This window comes from Micropterus dolomieu, linkage group LG21 (assembly GCF_021292245.1).
Source record: "Micropterus dolomieu isolate WLL.071019.BEF.003 ecotype Adirondacks linkage group LG21, ASM2129224v1, whole genome shotgun sequence".
NCBI classification, from domain to species: Eukaryota; Metazoa; Chordata; class Actinopteri; order Centrarchiformes; family Centrarchidae; genus Micropterus; species Micropterus dolomieu.
This window is the reverse complement of record NC_060170.1, coordinates 17051992-17078285: the sequence shown is the minus strand read 5'-3', so window position 1 is coordinate 17078285 and position 26294 is coordinate 17051992. Positions and strand designations below refer to the sequence as shown.

The following is a 26294-nucleotide window of genomic DNA, read 5'->3' as shown; positions in this document are numbered from 1 at the left end:
CACTGCAAAAGAAGAGGACGCAACAAGATGACATAAAAGAGCGCCAGTCAAACCTAAAACTATGTCGAAAACGTGGTCGAAAAGTTATGTTCAGAGGAGCGGAAGCTTGTCACACTACGTTTTGTTTTTACTGATGCATCAACTTTTCCACCTCAGCCAAGTGTAAAAACTTATTTGCCCCCATATTTCTGGTGTTTCCTCTCTGTTTTCTTAATGCACTAATTGAAAATGCATGTACTGTAAAAACAGGGGGATGGAAACAAAAGTCTCAAGACCTCACAATATCACCTCACAGTGCAGTGTAGTAGTAGTATTTGACCAGGTGAGGTCATTTAGCAAGCCTCACCTGTTCTGGCTTGTCAGAAGCTCAGCGACATTAGAGAGGTAAGTGAGCAGCAGGAGGAAGGATTGCTGGAGAAAACTAATATCCACAAATATCCCACATTTATCTTCCTCTCTGTCTCTGTCTGTCTGACTTAGTCTCTCTCTGTTTCTCTAACGTTATGTTCTTTAGGCTCTCTGCTGATGGTCAGTCTAGAAGAGGTGAGAGTAGAAAATGGCATGTTAAATCCTGGAGTCTGTGTGTGTGTATTAGTGCGCATTAGTGTGCTTAGTGAGGGCTAGTGCCAGCCTGTCTGTGTGCTTGCACACCTAATCTCTCATATAAAAAGTCAATAGAATCCAACTGTTTTTCAAATAGACAAAGAGACTTACGGGATGTTTTAATGTTGGAATAGTTGAAAGGCAAAAGCTAAGTAATTCAGATGAAATCCTCTTGAGTCTGACTTGAGATATAATGATTATTGATAATTGACTCATGACAGCATTTACCCAAACTACAGGCAGGGAAACTTTTGCCTTTTCTGTAAATGCTGGTACTGAAATGAAAATCATCATCAGATGCATTTAAAAAACCCTTTCTTTCCCCTTAAAAGCTAATCCAGTGCCAGTAAGCAGTGGGGGAGGGGTTCGCTGAAGTCATAATGCAGCCATTGAGACATCTCGCCACTGTGACATGTGTTTTGGTTCACCAGCAATCGGGGTTGTTCATTCAAAAGTTCCCCCTGCGCCTACTCAATCACCACTTTAGTTTACATAGCCTGTCCCCCCGTCTGAGGTTCTGGCTGCAGACTCTCCTGCTATGTCTTTGTTTGTTTTGGTAATGGATTCTGAGTTGCTATTGTTGTTTATGTCACTTGGTGATTGATGGGAAAAATTCACCTTCTCTTCTCTAAACCCCACCACCCCCTCCCCTCCCAAAAGCCATGCTTGCATGCCTTCCAGGATGAACACACAGGGAGAAGAACAAGTTCCATCCTATTCTCCTGACAAAGTCACTCGCCTGAAATCCGGATGCTCGCTTTTTTTGACCGGCGGGCCGTGCCTTTAAATCAAGAAGGAGACCTTTCTACAAACAAGGTTGAATCTGTGTGGCTATGACCAACGGGAAGGCTGAGATTATATGCGTGGACGGTTTGGGGGTCCCTCTATTCATCGGCCATGTCACCCCATGGGGGAGGACTAATTGGTGGCACCAAAGAACCCCCTGTTTTGTCCCCGGTGCTCACAAAGGCATCGGGGTGCGGCCGCGTAGAGGATGGGGGTGGAGGGAAGCAGCAGCGGGGACGGAGAGAGGAGCAGGTTTCCCATAGAATAGTTGGCTGGGACAAACTTGATGGGGGCCTAGCCAGTGGGTAGCAAGGGGACACGACACACTCACTCATTCATACACACACATATACACACTCTCAGTGGGGAATTCTGGTGCCAGTTGCTGGCCTCCTCCTCTACAAATGATCCAAAGCTGACCCACATAGTCAGCCATGTGTAAGGCTTCCCTTTATCCCACAACCCAGTTGAAACATTGAGTTATGGGTGTTCTCTGGTGCTCCCTGCCTTCTCGGCTGAGACTGCACTGGGGCCCCATGTGGGCTGACATTGTTCACCCTGACCCAAGGACAATGAAGCTGTTGGCATAGAGAAAGAGGGGGGTAAAGATAGTTGGAGGAGAGAAAGAAAGAGGGAGACAGAGAGAGAAAGATATTGAGATGGACAGAGTGAATAATTGAGAGAGGAGGGGAATGGTTGCGAGGTACAGCTAGAGCGATAGGCTGTATTGAAAGTGTTTGGGGTAAAAGAGGCTGAGAGAGATTGCATCTTTGATTACAGAGAGGGAAGAGATAAGAAACTCAGATGACAGAGGTGAAGGGACAGCGAAAGATAGGCACTAGATATAGAAAGAATGCGGCAGTAAGACAGATGGTGAGACAGACAGCGAGCAAACGACTGAGCCAGTATGAGAAAGTATTTATTGCAGTGTGTGCTGGGTGTCTTCAGCTGTCGTAGCTGGATCCAGAGCGAGGTCGTTAGTGTCTGCGAGGCATGGAGCCACGGACATTAGTGGCTCTTTAACAAACTCTGTATTGATTGGGACTTAGAGGAAGACTTACATGTATACCAAGGGATAATGTCCTGTATGCAATTAGCGCCATTGCTCTGATAGTGACATTGCACAGGCTGTAAGGGCTGGAGTAAGGGGGAGAAACCATCAGTTCCTATCAGACCTTTTTTTTTCGCTTTTTAAGTAAAAGCTTATTTTCATAATTTCTCTCCCAGCAATTTTTATGAGCCTTTTAGCCTTCCTGCCCTCTCCTAAATTCTGGCATTTTATGTGGTTAAAAAAAAGCCGATGAAGCTAATACTAATAGTTTATCTTAAAGGCATAAAGAGGTTGAATCAGGGAATGTTAGCTACGACTCTGTCATGGATCATTTAACACGTTCTCATTTTCGCATCCACCGTTTCCCCCTCTCCATTTGACCATGATTAGTAAGTGGCCCGGCTCTCAGAGAGAGCAGTGTAATTGACAAATGACTTGAGCTAATCAAGTGATTGTGGTGATGATTACTGAGAGAAAGTGTGGCCTCATATGCAGTGTCGCAGCTCAAGCGTGCACACAATTAAAAAGTACAAGTAGTATTTTCAGATGTGGATATTGCAGAAATTGCTGTCGCCTGCTGACCTGATATTACACAATTTAAAAAAATAAACTTAATGAGAAAGGGTTGGAGTCTATTGTATGTGATAGTGTCTTGCACGTATGCATGCACACATATCCACGCACTTACTGAAAAAGATGTTTACATTACTCCAGACAAACAAATTCATCTGTCAGATCTCTCTTTCCTGAAGTAGTCCCTCTGAGGTATTTATTTTGACATTTTGCAGCGTTAGTGTCCACAGATAGATGAAAGATCGAATGATAAAAGCCGCCTGAGCTTCGACAACAATCTTACAGGCGGCTGATGTATGTCAGCTGCCATGTTTTTAGGTATATCTGCAAAGATCAAACGCTTGTTCATGTTGGACAGTAAAGACGTTGTGGATGTGGTGGCATCTTTAGAAAGAGGTTTGTATCAAAGGCTTTGCTGAAGTCAATTGCTTGTAGCATTAAAGAACATATGGCTAACAATAAGTATTGATTTACAAGCTTTTGAGTGCTTCAGTCAGAAGCGAACACTTTTATGTTGTTTCATTAAACTTCTTGTTTTATTCTCCGCTCACATTCCTACTTTTGCTCCGCTTACCTCCTAAGTTGACTTACTCAGTGTGTGTTGTGTGTGTGTATGTGGGAGGGCTGTCGTTGATGAACAGTCCCCACGTGCATCGTGAAGCACACACACACACACACACACACACACGAGCGCACACACACATGAGCGCACACACACACGAGCGCACTCAAACACACACATACCCCACACCACCAAACCAGTAGCATGTCATCAAAGCTTAGATTTAAGCGCTGTGTGTATGGAGCACGCTCACTTCTGGAACCCATTTTAGAGTGGGGTAAAACCACATGAAATGTTTGCCCCTACGCTTCCGGCAATACCCCCATCCATCCTTCTCTCTGCTGCTGTTCGAAGATTAGACAACTTTACTGGATCTTATAATCAGTGATGTCAACCACAGATGAAAATGCCCAGCCAAATGCATTTTGATAGCTCCCAAGAAGACGGAGACATATGCAGGCCATTACGCTTTTTCCTCAAAGACAGCTGCTGCCTCTGGATCTCAGGACTCCCTGAAAGTCTCTGGCATAAATGGAAGGTAATTACCATATCAGAGATCAAGACTCTGGGCTCTGACACCACTTTTTCAATTACTCAGGCAGGTTGTTAAGATGCAAATTCAACAAAATGGCTGAAACCCCCAGAGAGGGATACAGTTTCACACCCAAAGCTGCTTCTTGAGTTTCGTAGCTCATCACATTTTGACAGACAAAGAGAGGAAGAGAGAGAGAGAGCAAGAAAGAGAGAGCAATAGAGGTTGGGTGGGGTGATGAAGGATATCTATAATTCATTCTGTCTGTTAGCGTGACAGCCCATCATCTCACCTGAGCACAGACTTCTCTCAATTGCATACTTTTGGCAGTGTGTTTTCATTTTTAAGCATACAAAATCATTCAACCTGCATTAAGGTCTAGTTTTGTGTTGATATCGTGCATATCTTAAATCTGGTGCATGTTTTTTGCAACTGGAACTTTAATCTGTCCTCACGACAAAGTGGCTCTTTCATCAAATATACACAAGAAAGTTAGTCTTAAAAAAAATCTGGATTTTTCACTTTTCCACCTAAAATTTAGCACTGGTATTTAGATCCTGATTGTTTCTTCGCTACTGCTTGTGAAATCATCTGATTCAAATTACATCCGTAAGCTTACTTTCAGTTCTAATATTTAGCTTGCTTGGGTGATACCTGGTAACGCAGATGAATTATGCAGCGGCAATGTACACAACTGTACTGTGCGTCTCCTGCCATAGTTATGCAAATCTGGGATTCTGCCTTCAGCACGGAGGAAATGATTCATAGTATATGTAAGGGGAAGATGTTTGGAGAGATAATACACAGACTTCATGTATTCATGGCAAATTGCACACAGATAAAAGGAAAAAAATGTATTGGAGGGCAAAAGATAACAAAGCAGCTACTCCTGCTCCCTCTTAGAACAAAACTGGCTGCATGCCCAACTGACCCTGTAGCCGACAGACCATCATTGGCATCTTTAAAAGCCCTTAGATCTTGCTTCTGTGGACCTACCAAGGATATGACTTCTTTAAACAATGAGTGGAACTGGCATAGCTAGTGTTTCTGCTCTTGAATCATTTTACAGTTTTCAGGAGTTGAATAAAAGTAGAATTCCAAGATTTTATGTGTCAAACATGCCCTGTTAGCTAAAAACTTTCTTCAGGAGATATGAATGGACATTGTGTATTGTTTCTCATGGCTCCTTGTAGAATAAATATGGATACAAGTACTAGTAGTAAAAGAGATGAGGGGAGACCCAGAGGGAACCGGTAGAAAGAGTAACTGAATGATGTGGAAATGCAGCCTGGTTTAACTGGCGCTGCCAGGAACGCTGGGAACATTGTGTGTGTGTGTGTGTGTGTGTGTGTGTGTGTGTGTGTGTGTGTCAGGGGCTGCAGGAGGGAAGTCCCTCACTGAGGTCATGCCATGTAGGCCTCTCTACTGGAGCCCACCCTGCCTGGCAGCCCCCCCCACCCCCCCACCACCACACACACACGCACACACGCACACACGCACACACGCACACATTGGGGTTAGCGGCAGATAGAGGACTTGAGGAGACTCCATGGCTCTGTGGTATGAATGGCTGTCTGTTAACTCTGTGTTGCCCTCATCATGACGGCCTCATAACAATGGCAATGAATTGTGTGGGTATAGTTTTAGTTTGTGTGTGTGTGTATGTGTGTGTGTTTGTATAATCAGCAAGAGAAAGAGAGAGAGGGAGAGAGAGAGAGAGAGAGAGAGAGAGAGAGAGAGAGAGTTGCACTGACATTAAGGACTTCATGTGCGTTCATGTGCAGCTTGTTCATTTAGTGTGTGTGTGTGTGTGTGTGTGTGTGTGTGTGGCCATGTTCCTGGGGTATTCCTATGTGCTGGAGTGTATCAACAGGATGTTTCTTCTCAGTGAACACTTAAGGTAGGATGTCTTCATACAGCAAAGGAAAATGACTCCTACAGTTTCTAGAAAGCACCGAAGGGCTTATGTAATAAATCATTAGGACTACACATTATGCACATATACATAGCGTTCGCTTGCTTTCCATTCTTAGTGCCATGCCCAATTTTCCCCTTGACAATCTATACACAGAACTCATGCATTATGCAGGTCGCACAAGAGACTAGTTTGCTGTGTGAGGAAAGAGAGAGAGAGAGAGAGAGAGAGAGAGGAAAGTATGATTCCATAGCGAATTATTATAGCACATACACACCACAATGTTTACACACTCTTACATATTCAGAAAGAAAAGGGAAGAGAAATGTGATGATTGGAGTGGTGTTTTTACTTCTCCCTTGCCTCCTTCCGTCTTTCATGCTGCTTCTTAGAGTTAATAAAAACACTTTGGTGGCAAGGGGGGATTTATTTGCATTTCTATGCCATGCCTTTCCGTGCCAGTCTTTGTTTTCCTTTAAGTAAACATGAGTGTAGTGCCCTCTCTTTCCTCACTGCTACCTTCCCCAATCCCTCTCTCCTCCAGCCTCTCCAGTCTATCACTTATCTCATTACTCCCTTGTGTGGATTATTTGTGGTGCCTCCTCTCCTCACCCCTCTTCATCCCCCACACATTCACAAGAAAAAAAACTCATATTTACACCCTATTCTCTTCTCCCACATGCCCTACTTTCTCCTCCCGCTTCTATGAAGTAGTGTCATCCCCCTTGCTCCGCTGTGTCCCATATGCATACTCCCCTCTTCCTCATCACCCATTTGTGCTGCCCCCCATGGATGGAGCCCCCCAAGGCCCCACGACTCCCATTCACTCACTGGTGCCATCGCGGCAGCATAATAACTTTTAATCGGCAGTCCTCCCTGTGCTCCCAGTGTTTCATTATGGCCTTGGCTCTGCTCCCTGCACAGGCAGTTCTGATTGTTGCCGCTCTCAGTGAGCTTATGTCGGCCTTCTACTTGATTAGAAGGAAGGAAAGAATGAGCGCATGAGGAGGGAGAGCGCGATGAGGAAGATAAAGACAAAAACTTAGCAAAAGATATATTTGCTCAGGGAAGAGTGAACTGTAGAGAAAGAGAAAGAGAGACAAACAATTAGAAAAGAGGAAAGGCATCTCACACAGAGTTCAACAGCGTTGGCCGGCCTGCACAGCAAGTGGGCGATAGACGTCACCTTTGCTTTTAAAATAGTTAATCTGCTCCTGGAGGGACAATGACTGCTTTAAGTCCCTCTCCTCTCTCCCTCTCTCTCTTCTAAGTCTCTCCCATGAGCTAAAGCCCTCTGAGGCACATTACTTGGATTAGCTTGTTGTTGCATCTCTTCAGCTCTATAGTAGCAGCTCTAGATGCAAACAGTGGCTATATATACTGGGAAAGCCACACATAAAAGGGTAAAATGCTTATCTGTGAATAGCGGGAGGTTCTAATTTGCTGTTAATCTGATGGTTTATAGTGTTCATAGACTGAATAAACAGAAGACATAAATCAGGTGATGTTACAGCCATTGGCTACTGGCAAAACATAAATTGTAGAGTTGCTTCTTAAGGAGCATACACTGTCTTTCTTACACTTGATTGAAAAGCAACAAGAAAAACAATTCAACTCACAGCTGGGTTGTATTTTGTGGAACTATCTCATTTAGTTTCACATTCAGTGTGTGTGTATTTGTGACATAGCCACCAGGGTTCTCTTTAAAATAGTATTCAGTGTTGCAAAATAAAGTATTTGGGTACTCGCCCAGTGATGCTCTCTGGCTGCAATTTCTGTAATTTCCCTCAGACTGTATTCTGGCTCTAATTTTACCCTGACCCATCTGAAAAATGTACAGACACATGTAGTTGTGATTCATACCATACAGTAGTTCCACAGCTCTGTACTGTACATATAACATTGGAGATAATGAAATGAACTGTATAATGATGTATCCTGTTTTTGAAAGACATTATGTAATGTACAGCCTCTAGATTATTCTGACCGTGTAGATGAATGTGATGCGCTGTATGGATTTAAATGATCTGGCCACAAACTTGTAGGGACTATTCAAATCTGTGAGTCCAGTCCTAAAGTGGCCTTCATCCAACCCTGTCTCCTAGAAATTACATTTATATACTTCCAATTTGTTTTTCCAATTATGTTTTGTACAGCAATGTAATTGCTGCCTGGATTATGTTCCCCGGCAACGTTTTTTCTCGGAAGTGCTACCTTTATTAACTGCACACAAGTCAGAGTCACAGTTAGTCGCTGCTAGTAGATATTGTATGCAAGAGCAGATTTACACAAGAGGGGAAAAAATTAAACAAGTTGTTAGTGAACATTTTGTGACTTGTCAAATACATTAATTAACAACTTTTTCAGTATTTGCTGATGCATTAATGTGTTCCATCACTTTCATGTTGCAGCTGCTGGGTAGCGTGTGAAGTTCCCCCCAGGCATCAATAAAGTCTTATCTGTCCCTGTAATATTACATCATAATTTATTTGGTCATTATATTACGAATTATTAATTTGAATCTACAAAGTAACTCATAACAAAAGTTATTAAATACATGTACTGGAGTAAAAAGTACAATATTTGCTTCTGAATTATAGTGGAGAAGTAGAAGCAGTAGAAGCAGCTGTTGTCTTTGTAACCTGCCATCTTTGACCTCCTTCCTCATCCAACCCTCCTCGAGTGAGTCAGCTGCATATGCTCGTGGCATGCTCTGCTGCTATTGCATGAGGGGATAAGCTGCTGCTGCCCGTTGGCTTCGTCTTGTCCACCAAACAATCTCCTCAGCCACTCACCAGACACCAAGGCAACAGTGGACTTGTAGTCGAGCAATCCTGAAGGGCCATTTTACTTCACTCAGGCAGTTTTGACAGCACTTCAGCTGTCAGCGTCAGTCTTTTGACAGATGTAGAAATGGTGTCAAAGGGCAAAGCAGATGTCTGTGTGCTTTTGGAGACACATCAGACGCAGACATACCTGTGTGTCCTGGACTGTTTCTACAGAAATGGCTTAGATTCAGCATGACATAAAAATGCTTGTTGCTCCACGCCCAAGACAGAAAGTGCGTTGAACAAGCTTTTATCCCAAGACAGATGCTGGCCACAGAACACTATCTGACGTAAAAGCAGCTCTAAAATACAGTAATATTCCAATGCCGAATAAAAATATTTAGGCATGTGTGATTTCAATTCATCACATTAATATGCCACAAGAGAACGGATCTCTACAGCATCATTTCACAGATGGCTTATCTTTGCAGAGGAAAAAGGAAAATGAAAAATGAAGTCTTCTGGAATGCTCTACTGAATTGGTTCCTCCAGAAACTGCTGAACTGAAGTGACTACCAATTAACAAGTTGAGAAAGAGACAAAGATAGTGTATGATTAGGCACACAGTATATAAATATGTTTTACACATGCTGATGAATTCTGTCTATTATAGTCAGAAGTTCTTATCTTTTGGATCGGTACAGGTGTGTTTTGGGCCACAGGGTTAGAGCAGAATGATATGAAATACTGGGTTGTGTCTAGACATTTTCAGATTATATTGAACAGAAGATTATATTCTACAATTGTTTTTATACAAGAAAATGTAAACGATAAAACATATTTTGAAAGATATTGTAGCAGGCTTTGAATGAGCATTTAAGAAGATAACATTTTCACAAAATACACCTTAGCAGACAAATGAAAAATGAAAAATAAAACAATGAAAATATTCAGAAAAAATTTTCATGGAGTGGAGTGGCGCCTCTGGGGATTTGGATTTGACTTTGTGTTTTCTCAAATCCAGGCTACGAAGCTGTTTTTTTTACTTTTAGTGCAATACATGATACAGCTTATTTTCAAGTACAGTATGGAGTTCAGCAAAACTTTCCTAACATTGTGGTTTTCAGTTATAAGGCTGAAATGACAAATAATATATTTATAATATATTTTACATGATTGCACAACTTGAGGCAGGTTGGACATACAGTTAGGTAGCTTGTTTGTTATTAAAATAAATCAATTCTACATGTACAGAAATAAAGCTGAAAAAGAGGGATATGTATTGTATTGTGCTGTGTAAGATAAATTCCAGCTATAATGCTAATTAATACATTGTTGTATTGTGCTTCTTTTCTATATTTAGTTACCATTGGGTTTTAAGGTTTTAAGGCAGTAAGATTGTAATCTTCAGATCCTCTTTGAACGCTGAGACTAGATGTTGTGGAGGATTCATACTGTTGCACTTTAGCTTATAAGTAAATTATCCAAAGACAATGTTTGCATACTACCAGGCTACTCTGAGTTTTTGATTTTCAGGGAAAAGAAGCAGATTTTGAAGTTCTTAAAAATAACTTCACATAGTGAAAAAAACACAAAGAAATTCAACTTTATGATTGCTAAGTTTCTTAAAGTTCCTTTCACATAAGTAGTCTTTTAAATTCTGCAGGAGTATTCACGTTAAGCTAACTTGATCAGGGTATTAAGCCTTAGCAATGTCTGACAAGATAGCTGCTTTGCATTGTTTTCTGTTCAAAAATTGCATGTTGGTGGAATTAAATGCACAAACAGTTAAATGGTTTAAGTTACTGGTTGAGCAACTTGATCCTCTTATGTCTTTAGGGGCCCTAACTCTGTCAGTAAAGCACCAATTTCATTGTTGCAGCTAGCAGACTGTAAAGTGCTGTCTTACAGGCTTTCTCTGTGATTGCGTGCATGTGAAGGTGCATGTGCACGTGACGTGCACATGTGTGACACTACGGGCCCTGTCCTTGGATTAGAGATCGCGGTGGTGCTGGTGGTAATGGTCTGGATGGGATCATATCTGGATGATAAAAGGAGGACTGGAAGAATGGATGGATGGGAGGGCCAGGTTACCCCAGGGACTCATCAAAAGAAGACAGAATGAGGGAAACAAGAAGAAAGAAAAAAAGGAGGACATTGCCTATCCTCCTTTTTTTCTCTCAAAGCCAGTCTCAAGGCCAGTGTGACAGCAGCTGAGGCCTGCTTACTGTTGTTGCCTTTTAGCTGAGTGAATATCTGAACCCTGAGCAACCCTCTCCTCCTCTATCGCTTCCTCCCTCCTGCTCTTTCTCGTTCCTTCATTTCATGTCTTCAGTTCCATTAAGTTGATTTACATTATTCAGACAAACTCATTAATCACATTTTCCCCTGGATATAATCTTCATGTCAATCTGAGCCCTGGCGAGGGTGAGGGGAGGGAAGCAAAAAAGAAAATGAACGATTGAGGTAAGGAAAAATTAGGTAGACAGATGGATTATGTTCTGCTGGAGGGTCACTAAACAGCTAAACCAGCACAGTTCACTCTGATTACACTCATTTTTATAGATATTTTGTCTGCGTGACAAGAGCCAGACTTGTGTTTATCTCAAGAACCAGATGGACGTGAGAGAGATAGAGAAACACTGAAAAAGGAAGGGAGAGGTGAAGACAGAGTGGGAAAGCTAGAGACGGGGACAGAAATGGGAATAAAGAAAGAAACTAGCAACTACCATAGAGAGGGAGATGTGGAGTCGGGGGAGGCTCCAGCCACTCTCCTTTCAGTCGATGATGATGAATTACTTTGACAGAGACAATCAGGATGAAATGTTAATGTGAGTGTGCCAGAGGATGCAGTCACAGCCAGACTAAGTCCTCCTATGGGGAAATGAGATGGTTAGTTAGAGCACACAAATACACACACATATGCAACCAATCACTAAGGAAATGGAAGTTATATTTGCTGGCTGTTTGTTCATGTATAAATTGCTGCAGTGAGGGATGAAATGTATAAAGTGCCACCGCTCTCCTGACCTTTGTAAACAAGTAGGTGTATGTATGTCTGGGCAGTATTTGCTGCTAGAGCTAAGAAGAGATACACAGGGTACCAGAGGCTGCGTGGGCTGCTGGACTTGCCTACAAATCTATATTGTCAAATCTCAGGATGTGCAGTCACAAATCAGTTGAAAACTTTTGGGTACTAACATCTCTTGTGCACTATGTTTACTTTCAGTCTATCTCCTTCTAATTACGGTAGTTTTGCAGTAGCCAAATTTCAGAAATAATGACTGCTGTTTTGCTTGTTAATTTTTATAAATACCATAGATGGGCAAATTTTTCAACTCTCTCCAATTCCAGACTAAAATACCTCAACAACTTTTGGATTTCCATTAAATTTTTGTGTCATTCATGCTCCTCAGATGAATAATCCTAATGACTTTGAAGATCCTCTGACTTGTTTTGTGGCACCATCATGAGGTCAACATTTAAACTTACTAACTACAAAACTAATGACATTCCCACCGGACAACTATGTTTAGTGCTAATTTGCAAATGTTAGCATGCTAAACTAAGATGGTGAACACGGTAAACATTTGGTTAAACATCAGCATGCTTTGTAAGCATACTGTAAGCATAGCTCAGCCTCACAGAGCCACTTCCATGGCTATAGACTCTTAGTTTTGTTTAATAAAACAAGCAAAATCATTAGTCATCCATAAAAGAATCTACCACAAAATGAAGGTGTACAGGCCTGCTGCTGCGGTCATGAATCAGTGTCTTCTGGCTCTCAATCATTTCGGTTTGATAAAGAGTAGTTGTTCTTTTGTCTCTTTCAAAAAGTGTTTGACACAAAAAAAGAGGCTCCCTCCACATGATTCATCAAACTCTCCTGAAAAGTGGACTGACATGGTAACTCTCCATCCACTGAATAAACAGTTATGATAGATGTGTCTGCTTAACCAAAAAAGGAGCCTTTTTTTGCGCTTGTTTTCTCTCCCTGAAATCCGCCCTTTCTCCAGCACACTTCAGCAACCATTCCCTAACTTCTCTTTAAACTCCCTCTTCAGATCTTTCTGGGAACTGTGAGAGCGTATAATTAAGAGAAGCTGCATTAAACCGTTTTTATACTGTAGGTTTGTTGTCTGGCAGCCAGTCATGCAGACAGAGCAGTAGACAGACAAAGAGAAAGACAAAGAGACAGGCAGACAGGGAAATAGCTAGATTTTATTTCTTGGTTTTGATTGAAAGGAAGCAGTAATCTTGGCATTAGTTTAACATTACCGTGAGTGACTCCAGTTTCCACTGTGTAAAGCCTGGGAGCTGCAGATAGGCACACGCCCACCATCTGACTGACTGACTGTAGCACAACACCTGCAAGGGCAAGCACATAGCCACATGCTGGATCACACAAACACGCATAACAGCCTATGACTGCAGCCTTCTCAGTCTCTTCACACTCCATCTTTCATTATCACTCAGACAGAGAACAATAGGTCAGGGCTGAGGTTCTTGCCACCTTCAGTCTGGCTCCCTTCGCATTTATTTACCTCTCCTCTGTCCTTAATGCTGACAGGAAGTCGTAAATGGAGATCTTTAGATGTTGCCCGAGTGGGGAAACGGGAGAGGATAGAAGGTTACAAGGTTAAAGATGAAAGACAAAGAAACTGCTTAAGGTTTGAGTCAGAAACCTAATGCATGTGGTGTATTCTTAAAAACTCCTTGTCTGCTGGCGAGTGGCTGAAATAAAAGGACGTTTTTTTTCCTCCAAAAAATTAAAAAGTAATCAGAATTTGTACGCGTGAAATGGGAGGCTGTTATAAAGCTTTTATCACATGAAAGGAACAACACTTAGTGAGTTATGGTGTGAAAAAGAGAAAATAGATAAGAAAGAATAATTGTATCCTCCACCTTCATGATCGCTGAAGTTTTCCGCAATTACGCAGCATTATCGTAAAATGGAAACAGGGTGTTTTTCCAGTTCAGTGCTAAGTTTTACTCTGGAAATTATACTACTTCTACGTCTCCCCTTTTCTTTGTTTAACTATTTTGAATGACGCATCAATTGTTTACTCTTGACCGCACATATTTTTTTACTGTTGTTGGGGGAATTTCTTAAATCGTCACCCTTGATCATTAAAGATATACAACCTGGTTTATCATGAAGACACTTCATTTGAATGCAAGTATGTGGTTAAAAAGGTGTATCTGATGACGCTAGAATTCCCTGAGCCTATTTAATCAAATAAGTAATCCTTTAATTGTTAGAATAGTTAGAACATGACATTTGAAAACAATTGGGGTTAAGCTGACAGTAGTCTTTTATTTTCGTAGAAACAGCAACAGTAATAGAAAACTTGTTTTCTTTTGTTCTTTTCGTTTTTTTTGTTCATTCTTTTTTTTCAGTATATGGGAAGGTATTGTTTTCTTTTTGTCAGTTTTTTTGTCCTCTCAGGATATGAAGAAAGTAGTAAGTATTAAACAAACCAATCTGACCCCTTTCATTTGTTTTCATTGAAAGCTAGCCTGGTTTGTCCTGGCTTGGTCCTGCTCAGCTCAGCTCTGTTCAGCTCACCTCTAAGACCCCACAAGGGAAATTTACAGCCATGATGTATAGCCCTAGCCACTGAATTAATGCAACATTTCCATTAGAAAAATTGCATGACACAGCTGATATAAGAAGTTAGTGATCACAAAGACGCTGTGACACAGCATGGAAAATTACTTATTGGAGAACCGTCATCTGTGATTTGCTGAAATCTGTGACGGAAGGCAGAGACAGACAATGCACTATATACGTTCCTGTGGAAGGGCAAAGCTGAGTGATTAAGATGCTGAGAAGAATTTTGTAAAAGTCTCATCTGACGCTTGAAATACATTTAAACACACATCAATTAGTTTCTGCAAATTCTTATACAATTGAAAGGAGGTGATGTAATTTCATAATGTTCTCCACCGGTTTGGACGCGGTGTTGAAGTCTCTGAAGAGCAACCAGTGTTCATTGAAACCGTACACTGTAATTACAGCATAATTACTGTGCATATGAGAAACATGACGGGAGACTCGGTTCAAACAGCTGTTAAAGAAACAAAAGGTCAGATTCTCTTTGTTTTCACACCACACTGTACTGTATTATCTTTGTCTTTCTTCATTTTATTTTCTTATATAAAACCTGTCTTTGTGTCAAGACCCCAAAGTTGGCCGCACCGTGTGTGTGTATTCGCTTACTTTGAAACGACCTCCCTTAAGAAAACAAAATGTATTTTTAGTTGTCACACACTGTTACATTTACAATTAGCATGTGTACTTTTCGCTCATGCAACTCAACCACCCGAGCGTTTAAAGTGCTATGGGCACTTGCATTACCATTACATCACTTACAGTTGGCAACAACAGGACGAACATCAGGAGAATTGTATTTCTTTTCACCATGCTGATCACAACATTTTTAGCTTGATTCACTTATATCCAGGGGCTGTCTTTTACGCCACTGCATAAATGAACTTCAGAGCTGCAGAGCTGCTTCTCTGTATTGATTTTGTGGTCTCATTATAAAGAATCCGCATCTCTTGTGGCACCAGTATTCATACAACTCATTACATGAACCTGGCATTCAGCATTTATTAACTTATGCTTCAGAACGAGTCATGCAAATGCTCTCAATTTTACAACATCTTTGACATTAAAAACATCACATCGTGTTTATTATGAAATGAGCTCATATAGGACACAAAGTGCCATATGCACACCAGCCATAACACGGCTTGAGTTAACTGAGGTTAACTAATAATCCAGCCCCATGTACGTACAAACCTAAAGGGATTTTGTTTGCAGACTCATACCTGTTTGTTAATGGATAATTAGCCTACACTACTAAGTAGGCTTTGTAGTTGATGGATTCAACCTCTTTCGTATAGATTTTATTCTTATTCATTGGTGTTGTTTGGATTAGAAAGTTGCATTTTTTTGTAACATCAATATATATAATATTTGTTCCCTTTCAGAGTTTAAAGTTAGGGAGGGAAAGAATAAGTCTTGTGGTTTAGTTCATAAGCTAAGATGGGGTACAAGAAACAATGAGATGTGTCTGTTTTCCACAGGTTGTCACAGGCTTGCCTTTAGCTAGTCCTGAATTTCTGTTGTCATAAGAAGTTATGGCTTGCTAGCAGCATGTTAGTCCACAGTATTTTGGCAACAGTGACACAATAACAGACACACTGATTGGCTTGGCTATAATCAGGTTTAGAGACAAAGACATTAGTTTCCTGAAGTCTTACATCAGTTCTCATATGTACCTTTGAACCAATCTTTATTTTTGTTCAATCTCATCCCACTTCTGTCTTCTGTTTCGTAATTCTGCTCATTTCTCCACATCTTTCCACCAAGTGGTGTAATTTATTGGCAGCTAAATCACAACACAAGCAAGACATAGCCTTCAAATGTTGTTCCCATGTCATAGCTGATCACCGTACTCGTCGTATTGGTTACCTCATCTTGTGACATGATGGCAATGGTAATGGCAATCACCACTCTGCTGTAGACTTTGTGCAGTAAGCAGTACTGCATTGTGTTATACATTTTTCATACATTCTGTTTTGCACACTGGCAGGACGTCTCAATGATCTGCCTGCCTGAACATTGTCATCTTGTTCATTAGTTTAGAGCTGGGTGTGAGCTGCATCACTCCTACAATATGGTCTGTGGAGATAAGAACATTCAGACAGATTCATTCTGTACATTGGCAAAACAACAACTACTGTGGTAAAATGTGTTGTCAGTCAGTGGCTGTGGCCTCATACAGCAGCAGGATTGAATGTCCTGGTTTATCGGCGATGATTCATAATGCTATTGGATATGATGCAACGGAAAACAAGATACTCTGTTATCAGTATCACAATATCACGGACTAACACAGAGCGTAATTGTGTTTAGTTTATTCCATCTTCCATTATAAATATATGTTTCCTGTCATAGAAGAAAATAGAGAGAAACAGAGTCTGTGGGATGAGGTTTTATTCCATTCTGAAGATGTATGTGGTGTTTAGATGCAGGGAGGGGAGGGGGAGCTGAGAGAAGGAGGGAAAGGAAGAGAATGAATTTAATGTATAGAGACTGACTCATCAGGATTGTTTGTATTAGATAAATAAGGAACAGAGACCGATCCTGAGAGAGAGAGACTAAGAAAGGGCGTGTTGGTGGCGTGCTCTGCTCTCCCGCGACCCGTGGCCAGCACATTACCTCAATAGAGATTAGCATCATGCTCAGTCAGATCTGATAGGCCCGTTGCTGTGGGACGGAAGGACAGCTAGCCAGTTATCAGAGAGGACACAGGCTCAGTCGCTTAGCATAATGGAACCTGCATCAAATTAACTAGGAGCTCAACAAGAAAAATGCCATTAACAGAGCTGAAATGATTTTCTGTGATGGTAAAACAGCAAATAAAATCATGCTACATTTGCAGATTTTATGACTGAAACAGATGCATGTGGTATTTTGTGTTATGGAGCAGTATTATTTCCAAGGTACCATGGCATTTTTATGGCTCCTTTCTTTGGTCACAAGGATGTATAACTGATGATATGTGTATGCTGATGTCTCCAGTATGCTTTGCAGCATTGCGTTGCTAATCGTGCAATTGCTAAAATGCACAATTGATGGATTGTCAAAAAGTGGTACAGTTCAGCATGCTTCAAAACCCGGTGATCAGCTACAGAGAGAGGATTGCATCAGGTACACAAGACAGAGATTGTATCACACCTTGTAAAACTCTGAAGCACACCTATTAAGAAGAAGCAGGAGGCTGTGAGATGTGAAAACTACACCAGATGGATACAGCAACACAAAACCATCACACCTCTTATTCAGTCCCTACAGGCCACCCGCATATATCCTGTGTCTGCTTTTCCAGTTTAGTTGCAAGGAGAGGAAAAGAACACAACTAAAAACATCTGCATACGTTGAGTGTTAATGCACATGCAACAAATACAGGGTATATAAACTGTACAGTCTTCCCATTCAAAAGAGAATTCTTGGAGGCATTTAGACTTTTTGGAGGCCAGATGTCAGACATTTCTGCCACAGAGTTGAACTGCAGGACAAGGTTAAACACAGGCACTGTTTCATCATCAAGGTCTCTGTGCCTCTGTCAAAAACAGAGGTTATGTTGTTTGCACATACTGATGTATATGATTTTCCTGACTTCATACACACATGCTGTATTGATTATAACTTTATATCTACTTAGTCAAGGTCCAGCAAGGATAAAAATGTTCATTTCTTTCCTCCAAATCTCCTTGAGCCTGTTGTATCCGTAGTAAAAACCACTTAGTGAGCTGCCGTTGAATATCGACTTTGAGACTTTTCTCATTTACAGTCTCGGCCTGTCGAGGAAAAGGGTTTGTAACTATCCAGCTCTTGGGCTAGCAGCTATTGTTTTATTGATTGCTCATCCTCTTTTATTTGTGGGAAAACTACCCCAGGAACACAGTATCCCTCTGCTACTTCTCCCATACTCCTCTAAATTCAAACTAATTTCTGTTATGACTCAAAGAACTGCATGAATTGCTGCAAGTCTATCAAGCTTGTCCCTGTTCCCGTTAGTGAACCAGTTTTCTTCCCCCTTCCAGAAATTACATAAAAAGTCATTTTAGGGCTCATGCATTTTGGATTTGGAAATACTTAACCAGAGACCCACAGGAATGAATTTCTCTGTTATGCTTCTCCCAGCTGATGGCTTAGCTGATGTTTACTGAGGACGGTAGCCTGAAGAGGATGTGCTTAACCCATTCCTTGAAGTCTTATTTGCACCTGCATCTGCTCCTGTTGTATCGGATGCACATTTCTAAACATATTGTCAGATGTTTTCTATCCTACTTTAAGGCATTACTTGACTCACCAACCTTGCAGGCTGGAAGTCCCAGGTCTGTATCATGACTGAGCATAGCATGACATGGCGCAGCATCGCCTGAAGGCACCCCACAGTTGGCCTTCGTAGTGTGAGCTTCCAAGTAAAATGTGCATTATGTCTTGTGACAGTTTCAACACCCCCATTGCTGCTCCACAGGGAGCTGTGCTTCAGTCATTCTAACATTTCTCTCTCTGTGGAGTTAATGTAGCATTTAGTTCAGTGACAGTTTTTACTGGTATTTCTTCTCTGCTGCACCTCAGGAGAAAAACTAAGTCTCAGTTTGTATCATTCAGCTCCTTCTCCTCATTTGACCAGGGTCAAACTCAGCACTAGACAGATGATCTTAACTCAAAATTACCAGCGACGGTATGGATTGACAAAAGTGCGGCCTTATGTTACGATGTGTATATATAAAGGGAAAAAGGATAAACACGGTGATGTCAAACAATCAGAAAGGCAGGCGCAGTAGCATCAGACCAAAGAGATAATTGAATCAAAAGAGAGAGCGAGAAGGCCATGTGCTACCAAGCCTGTCCTTATCAGCAGTAATTTTCTCTGCTTTGCCCACACAGCTCTGTATCAGCTGCTTCCAGATTGATTAAGTTCCCCGCTTGTATCATCGCAAGCGATGATTGACAGGCCTGGAAAAGGTTTTGATATTTAAATGCATAACCTCGTTCTTTTTTTTGGGGTCAATCTGTTAAGCACCAGTTGTGTGTGTGTGATGTGAGTTGGGCTTTGCATTTGTGTGCGTGGCTGTATGTGTGTCACCGAGTGCACGCTTGTTTTAATTCATAAATGCTTTTTCCAGACAAAGCAAAGGAGCTGCCTGCACCACTCTCACCTTTTTCTTCTTTACTACCATTCTCAAGGAGATAAAGAGAAGGGAAAAGAGAATTAGGAGGTAGAGAGTAGAGAAAGGGAAGAATTATGGTGATACCATAATAAATGTTTTCATTAGGTCTGTGAGGTACTGAGGGCACATATGGCTATGTGGGCCTGACAGACAAAGAGTAAACAGGACTAAGGCTGTACTTAGGCACTGCAGTGCTAAATGCTAATGTGCTCACAAAGACAATCCTAACATGCTGATGTTTAGCAGGTATAAGGTTTTCCATGTTTACCATCTTAATTTAGAGTGTCAGCATGCTAACATTTGCTAATTAGCACTAAACACAAGGTACAGCTGAGGCTGATGGTCATTAGTGTAGCAGGTATTTAGTCATAAACCATTGGACAAATCAAGATATTGACATGATGATGTCACTAGATAGAAAGTTAAGGGATCACCAAAGGGATTACAAATTATCTTGAGGGGAACATGAATGTTTGGACCAAATTTCATGGAAATCTTTTCAGCGAATGTCCAAACATTTCACTACAAAAGAAAAAATGTCAAGCTCATCTTGGTGAAGGAAGGAACGAAAAGTCAGAGGTTAACCAAAGTCAGTAGTGTTCATCCTCTGGGAATCCCAAATCTCTGCATAAAATGTCATGACAATTTACCTCGTATTTATCACAAAATCTGGATTTACAGACTGACTGACTGACTTACTGGCATTGTCATTTGCAGAGATAGGCTATGGGTCGTAATCAGTAATATTTTGCAGTTTTTTTTTTTTTGTGTCGAGTATCCATATTTTAAAACCTTTTTGGTAAGGTTTTAAGCTAATCAAACGCCTTCAGCTGTTAGAGGTTTTCCATTGTAAGTTTGGGAGCTCATCTCAGCCCCAGTAGCATAACAAGTTCTTGACCTACTTTTAAAAACAATGTAGTGAGTTGTAGGTGGTTATCTCCTCTCATCTTTCTCCTCAGTTGATTTCTGCTGGTGGCAGGGTTGGTGTGATGTCAGTTTACTTTGGATCATTCTCAGACAGCAAACACCCACCAACTTCCCCTCCTTTTCCCCTCTCTGCTCTGCTATCTTTGACTTTCCTTTCCTTTCCCTTGATTTGCTTTGCTTTCCTTTCTTCTCCTCTGCTCTCTGTTTCATATTAATTTTTAAAATCTGTGGTAATGTTTGTGTCCTCAATACATCCCCAAAAAGGATATCCATTGCTTTGCGACAGATGATTATTTTGAATGACTAAGAAGCACAGCAGCATGTCCAGGCCTAATGGCTTTTAGATCACAGAGGCAGAGTTATAAAGATAGCAGCTTATCTCCAGTCACTGAATGTCTTTGTTAGGTTAGTGTTGTTCCAAAGTTGGCACTTTGCCTCTGTTCTCTCGCTGTTCCTATATCTCGTTCCCTCTCTTTTCCCTCTCGTCTTTTTGAGTCGTCTTTGGCCCGCTTCCAGAATCAATCCTTCACCTCTTTACAGAGACATTCTTGTATTTGGGCTTCTGTTTCAATGAAGGGCCTACAGCGACAGGGTGCCTCATTCATGTCCACTTCATTGTCTTTTAATTATCAAACCATGATGGATTACCTCCATACAGATATTCATTTGAAAGCAACATCTAAGAGAGGGAAGGAAAAAGGAAAACACCAGTATGCTTTTTGATAGCTCAAGTATTATTTGTGGGAGTGTGTGTGTCTCTATTTGTATGCTGATATTGGATGCTAGTTTTGCTTGTGTTCTCAAAAAGACAGTTAGTTCCCTCACTTTCGCTCCCTCTCCATTCTCTCCTCTTATCATGGCCTCCTGGGTTCAAGCAGACAGCTTCCTCCTGTCTTTTCTCTCTGATTTATCTGGCCAGGGCTGACAAGTGTAAACACCTGCCAGAGTATCCTCCCCATTTGAGAGCCCTAGGTGGTTGGATGTGTTCCATTTTCTATCCCCATATGGTGGATCAATGCATTACTCTCTCCGGGCTGTCTTTCCAACGTTCTCTGCTTGGTTGTCTTCTCTCCTGCTTTCACACCTCACCCAAAACACCATTTCCTCTGGCCTGCCTGTGAATAGGTGTTACTATGTACAGTGGTCTAAAACTTCAGCTATATGGTATTTATGTTACTGTGTAGTAAAAGTGTACAGTTTTAGTGAGGTGCGGTCTTGTGGGTGTTCCGTTCACATGGATGTATAAGCTCTGTTTCTGCTTTTGTGTGTGTGAGATTGTCACCCAGCAGAAATGTCTGAAGTTGCTGGAATTTCCCCGCTGTCACTTATCAGCCTGTAAAATCACTTAAGCTTTTATTCAGTTCCAGCAACCATGAAAAGCAACTGGAAAGGCAACACACTACATTTCTTTCGCAGACATCCTTTTTACTACTTTTATTCATGTCCAATGGGTCATAAACACAATGCAGGTGACTTGCTCACAGGATTACAAAAATACTCTTGCCATAAACAATGGCTGGATAATCCACAGAACGTGCTGTGAACAGTTTTCTTTAGAACTACTATCTTCTAAAGAAAGTCTGTAATGTCTGTAAATAATCATGAGTGACAGGAACAAATATGTTTCCTCATATTTTGGTTAAACCAACACTTTTACTACTACACAAAATTCCTGAACTGATGCAAAAAACCCCTAAACACTGTACGGTATATTCTGCTTGCATCATCTATGACAAAATTCTAATTAAAGGGACAAATAGCTGCACCTCCTCCAAACGTGGTGACTGGCCACAATTACAGACACGTCACAGCGCATTGCCAGTTAGCTACCTCTTCTATTTGGTGTTCCTGTCATCTGTAAACCCTTCACCACCATTCTGCGGACAGACTGCCAAATATAAACACAAACAGGCTGCACTCGCATCAAAGCTGTCAGACGGCATTTAGAAGAAGCTGCTACTTTAAAACCTTCATATGGAACCCTTCCTCTAGACTTGATCAAAAATCCAACTGCAGTCTCTGTGATTCTCGGCAATGACGTTGACATGTTGGACAACATCGTTCACTACCGCACAATTTAATCACATGAGACGTGATGCAGCATTGTCTGAAGACTGAACATACTATCAGGTCAGCTGTTCTATACAGCTGCTGTGCAATGTAAAGCCATTTATATACTTTGCAGCCATTCAGGGTATGTGTCGAGGACTCGAGTAGAGACTGAGGGCCATGAAACAAGCAGTGAAGAAAACAAATATAAACAAAAATATAAGCCCTTATAAGTGTTGTATGATGCCACGCCACTATCGACGAGACTACATAAGTTTTCAGTGCCAAATCTATTTCAAAAATAAACCTGTTATTTGAACTGAAACCACTCTGGTTATGGTTAGGTTTATTCACAAAACAACTTTGGTTAGGGTTAGAACAGGTTAAAGACTGACTTTTTGTAGACCCATCCATCCATCCTTCCCGACCACCTCCCTCTGTGGACTTTGTGGCTCTGTAACAATGCCAAACTGCGTCCTCCTTTTCTTCTGACAGACAAGGATCGATGGAGGATTTGTCACTTAAAGCTTAACCATATGAACTTAAACATATGTGGTTTTTGGACATTTGCTGAAATTACTTATGCTGTCGTTTTTCTTGGGAGGACAGTTTCTAAACACATTCAGGAGCATCAGTTTATCATCAACAGGTTTGCTCTGATGTAATTAAATGGCAGTCTCTCACTTCATTGCTCAGGCTGATGGCTGGCACAGTGGGGAGTTTCAGGAGATGAATGGCTGGAACCTTCTCAAGATTAGTTGTGTGTTTGTTTGTGCATGTGCATGTATATGGGAAAATCTGCCCAATCAAGCTTGATTATGTGCATATGAACTTGTGCTTTTTGTGTTTGTTTGTGCACGTAACCAGGCGGAAAAACTAAATGGATGACTAAATGATGGGTAACATTTCCTTCCTTTTCCTCACCTGAAGTCCACCGTGGCTGACCTTGTCGCTCCAGTAAATGGGTGTTATTGCATGTATGTTTAAGCTCCGAGCATCCGTAGTTAACATGTTGATGCAACAGCAGCAATAACATCATTAGTCCTGATAATATGTTTATTGTTAAAGCTAATTCAGTTTGGGGCAGCTGCCACCAAGGGGGTGCTCAGTCTGGGGAGAGAAAGTGGCGAAGTGTGAATGAGGTTGTCTGTCCGCTTTAATTATTTGTTTATAACCAGTATAGTTTGAGTTTATGTGTGTTTTCCTCAAGTTTTCTGTGGCATTTGCAAGGGTACAAGGTGACTGAGTGTGTGTGTGCACATGTGTGTAGAGTTATTCATAAGATGGCGGGGTATGTAGAGAGATTCTGGGGGGTCCTTGTGTTTTTATTACCTGCTGGTGGCCTCCTGCCAGCATCCAGCTTGATTAACTCTCCCCTTTTCGGCTTTACTCGAACGCACGCACACTTATGTACACACACAAGTAGCTACTTTATCACTGAGAGTGTGCAGGGGGTGTAAAGGAATAGCAGCTATGGTTCTCAAAACGTTATTATCTATTAAATGCCTGAGGAAGAGGCGCAGGGCTCCACTGTTACTCTTTATGTCTTCATTTCGGATGCTTTTCAAGGAGAGCTTTTACAAGAAAGGAAATCCACACACTTCCACCTGCGCATGTGTGGTTTTTGGTAGAAGGTAATTTATTGTTGAAGTTTGAGCACATGTTTAAGCCTTGATTCCTGGATCCTGATGTTCTTAGTGTGTGTGTGCGTGTGTTTAAACAGATGTCTACAGTGCTGTACAAAAGTAACGATAAGGATTTAACACACACATACACACTGTCACACAAAAAGAAGCAATTTGCACACTCCTGTTTCTCATGTGTGGCAGCTGGTAACGAAAGGGCCACTGGAAGGCTTAGAGGTTTCACTAAAGTCATTTTCAGCTTAATTTATTTTCTGTATTACAGGAGGCAGTGTGAGATGGTTTGAATAACAGTTTTAGCACTCTATTACACCCAATTGATATAGATAGAGGACACGCCCTCAGCACGAGCAAGATAAATGTCTGGAGTATGATTAATCCCAAGAGATTAATTTCAATGAACAATAACTCTTGTTCACATTTGATTCCCATCTAAAATATCATTACAGAACAATTACCATTTATTATACTTACTAGCCAGACAACATCTTGTTTTCTTGCTCAATACAACCTCCATCTGTCATTCAGTGTGCTAGCTCCCTACAGGCTAACCTCTCTGCCTTCTGCCACTTCCTGCTCATCAATCAGTCAAATTACTGGAGGACTTCCGGGTCAAGGTTCAGGAGAAAACACATTTCAGTCCTCTGCAGAGGTTTAATGTACTGTACAGAGAGACGAAAAAACTAATTTGTATTTACAAAGTTGGAATGCATAGCGCAACTATAGTCAGCCTTCGCTGTATGATAAAGGTGAGGGTGAGGGAAAATCCATTTTAGTGTTTTTCTTCATAAAATATAAAGCGTGGTACAAAAAAACCAGTCTATGGATAAGAGGTGTAGGCCACGGAGTGAGAATGCAGGGACCTTGTGAGATCAAGGTCGTATCCAGGCTTTAGTATTGGTATTCTCCTCAGTGTTAAAGTGAGTCTCCCAGTGAATAGTGTTTTCATTCCTCTCCTGAATGAGATTCACAGAAGCATGGAGAAAGAAAGAGAGAGGGAGAGAGGTAGAGAGACAGAGAGAGGGAGAGAGGGAGAGAGAGACATGACAAAGAAAAGAGAAAGTAATCCCCCCCCCCCCCTTTCCCTCTCCTTCCTCCCCCTGGACAATAGCGAATGAAAATACAGCGTGGGATAAACAACTTTTATCAGACTGGAGCAAATGAAATCGACTATTTTATTCAATTCTTCATCCCTGAAGCATCCCCTACTCTATCTACCCGGCAACATCTCACCCCTGCAGCTTCAACTGAGAAAAAAAGAAAAACGTGTTTTATGCAAATTAAATGCTTTATTCTTGATTAGATTACAGACGCAATAATTGTCTTGGATGATTTATGAGTGTAATTTGTTGCCACAAACTGCAGTAGAAAAAGATCTGTTGCCATGGTTTGTTCAATGAAGACATTAGATCAACTTAATTAAGGGCATTTGCTATAAAATCCACTTCAGTGGCCACATATACATTACAGTGGAAAATGTGCTTGTTGAGTGTGTTTTCCAGGATTTAAAGGTAATCAAGAAAAAAAAACATGCAGGAAATGGGCAGTAGTCACGCTTATTGAGTGAAAATACAGAGTCAACAGTTGGCATTTAAGAAGACCAAGTGGAATGAGAAATGAGGTGAAGAGGAAAGAATGGAAAGTACAAGCCTGCAGGTGGCTCTTAAACCAATGCTGTGGTAAACTGGAGTGTTTAATAGCTATACCGATGCACCAGTTTAGCCCGTGGTAGTCATCAGCCTGTAGGAGTTGGAATGTGGGATTGCTACCCTTGTAGGAGACTGACAAGTGGGAAATTAGGTACTTGCCATGCCATCCCGCCCCATCTCCAGGTACTGCTGATACTTTACAGCAGGCTAATCTCAACAAGAGCTCTCCCACTTCACTAAGACCCTGTCACACACAGAGAGAGAGAGAGAGAGAGAGAGAGAGAGAGAGAGAGAGAGAGAGAGAGAGAGAGATCTTCTCTGCCTGACATCGATCTATGACGCATATTACCACCCTAATCCAATTAATTCTGTTTCGCTTGCAACACGGCTCACTTGAGTCATCGAAAATGATATATAAATATATCTCTGACAGATTGCAATGGGCCGTGCAAAATGCACAAACAGCTAATTCAGGTGG

At 41.3% G+C, this 26294-nt stretch overlaps 1 protein-coding gene across 3 annotated transcripts in view; it reads left to right on the top strand.

Moving 5' to 3' along the window:
• The window catches only part of sema6a (sema domain, transmembrane domain (TM), and cytoplasmic domain, (semaphorin) 6A), a 104490-nt gene that overhangs the window by 17603 nt on the left and 60593 nt on the right, over positions 1–26294 (top strand). The window contains exon 1 of one of the 3 annotated variants that reach the window (XM_046034371.1): positions 11140–11256. The exons of the other annotated variants lie outside the window; for them this stretch is intronic. The gene's annotated coding sequence lies outside the window, so the exon portion shown is untranslated. Of the gene's footprint in view, positions 1–11139; positions 11257–26294 lie in introns of those variants that run through there. 3 annotated transcript variants of the gene reach the window in all.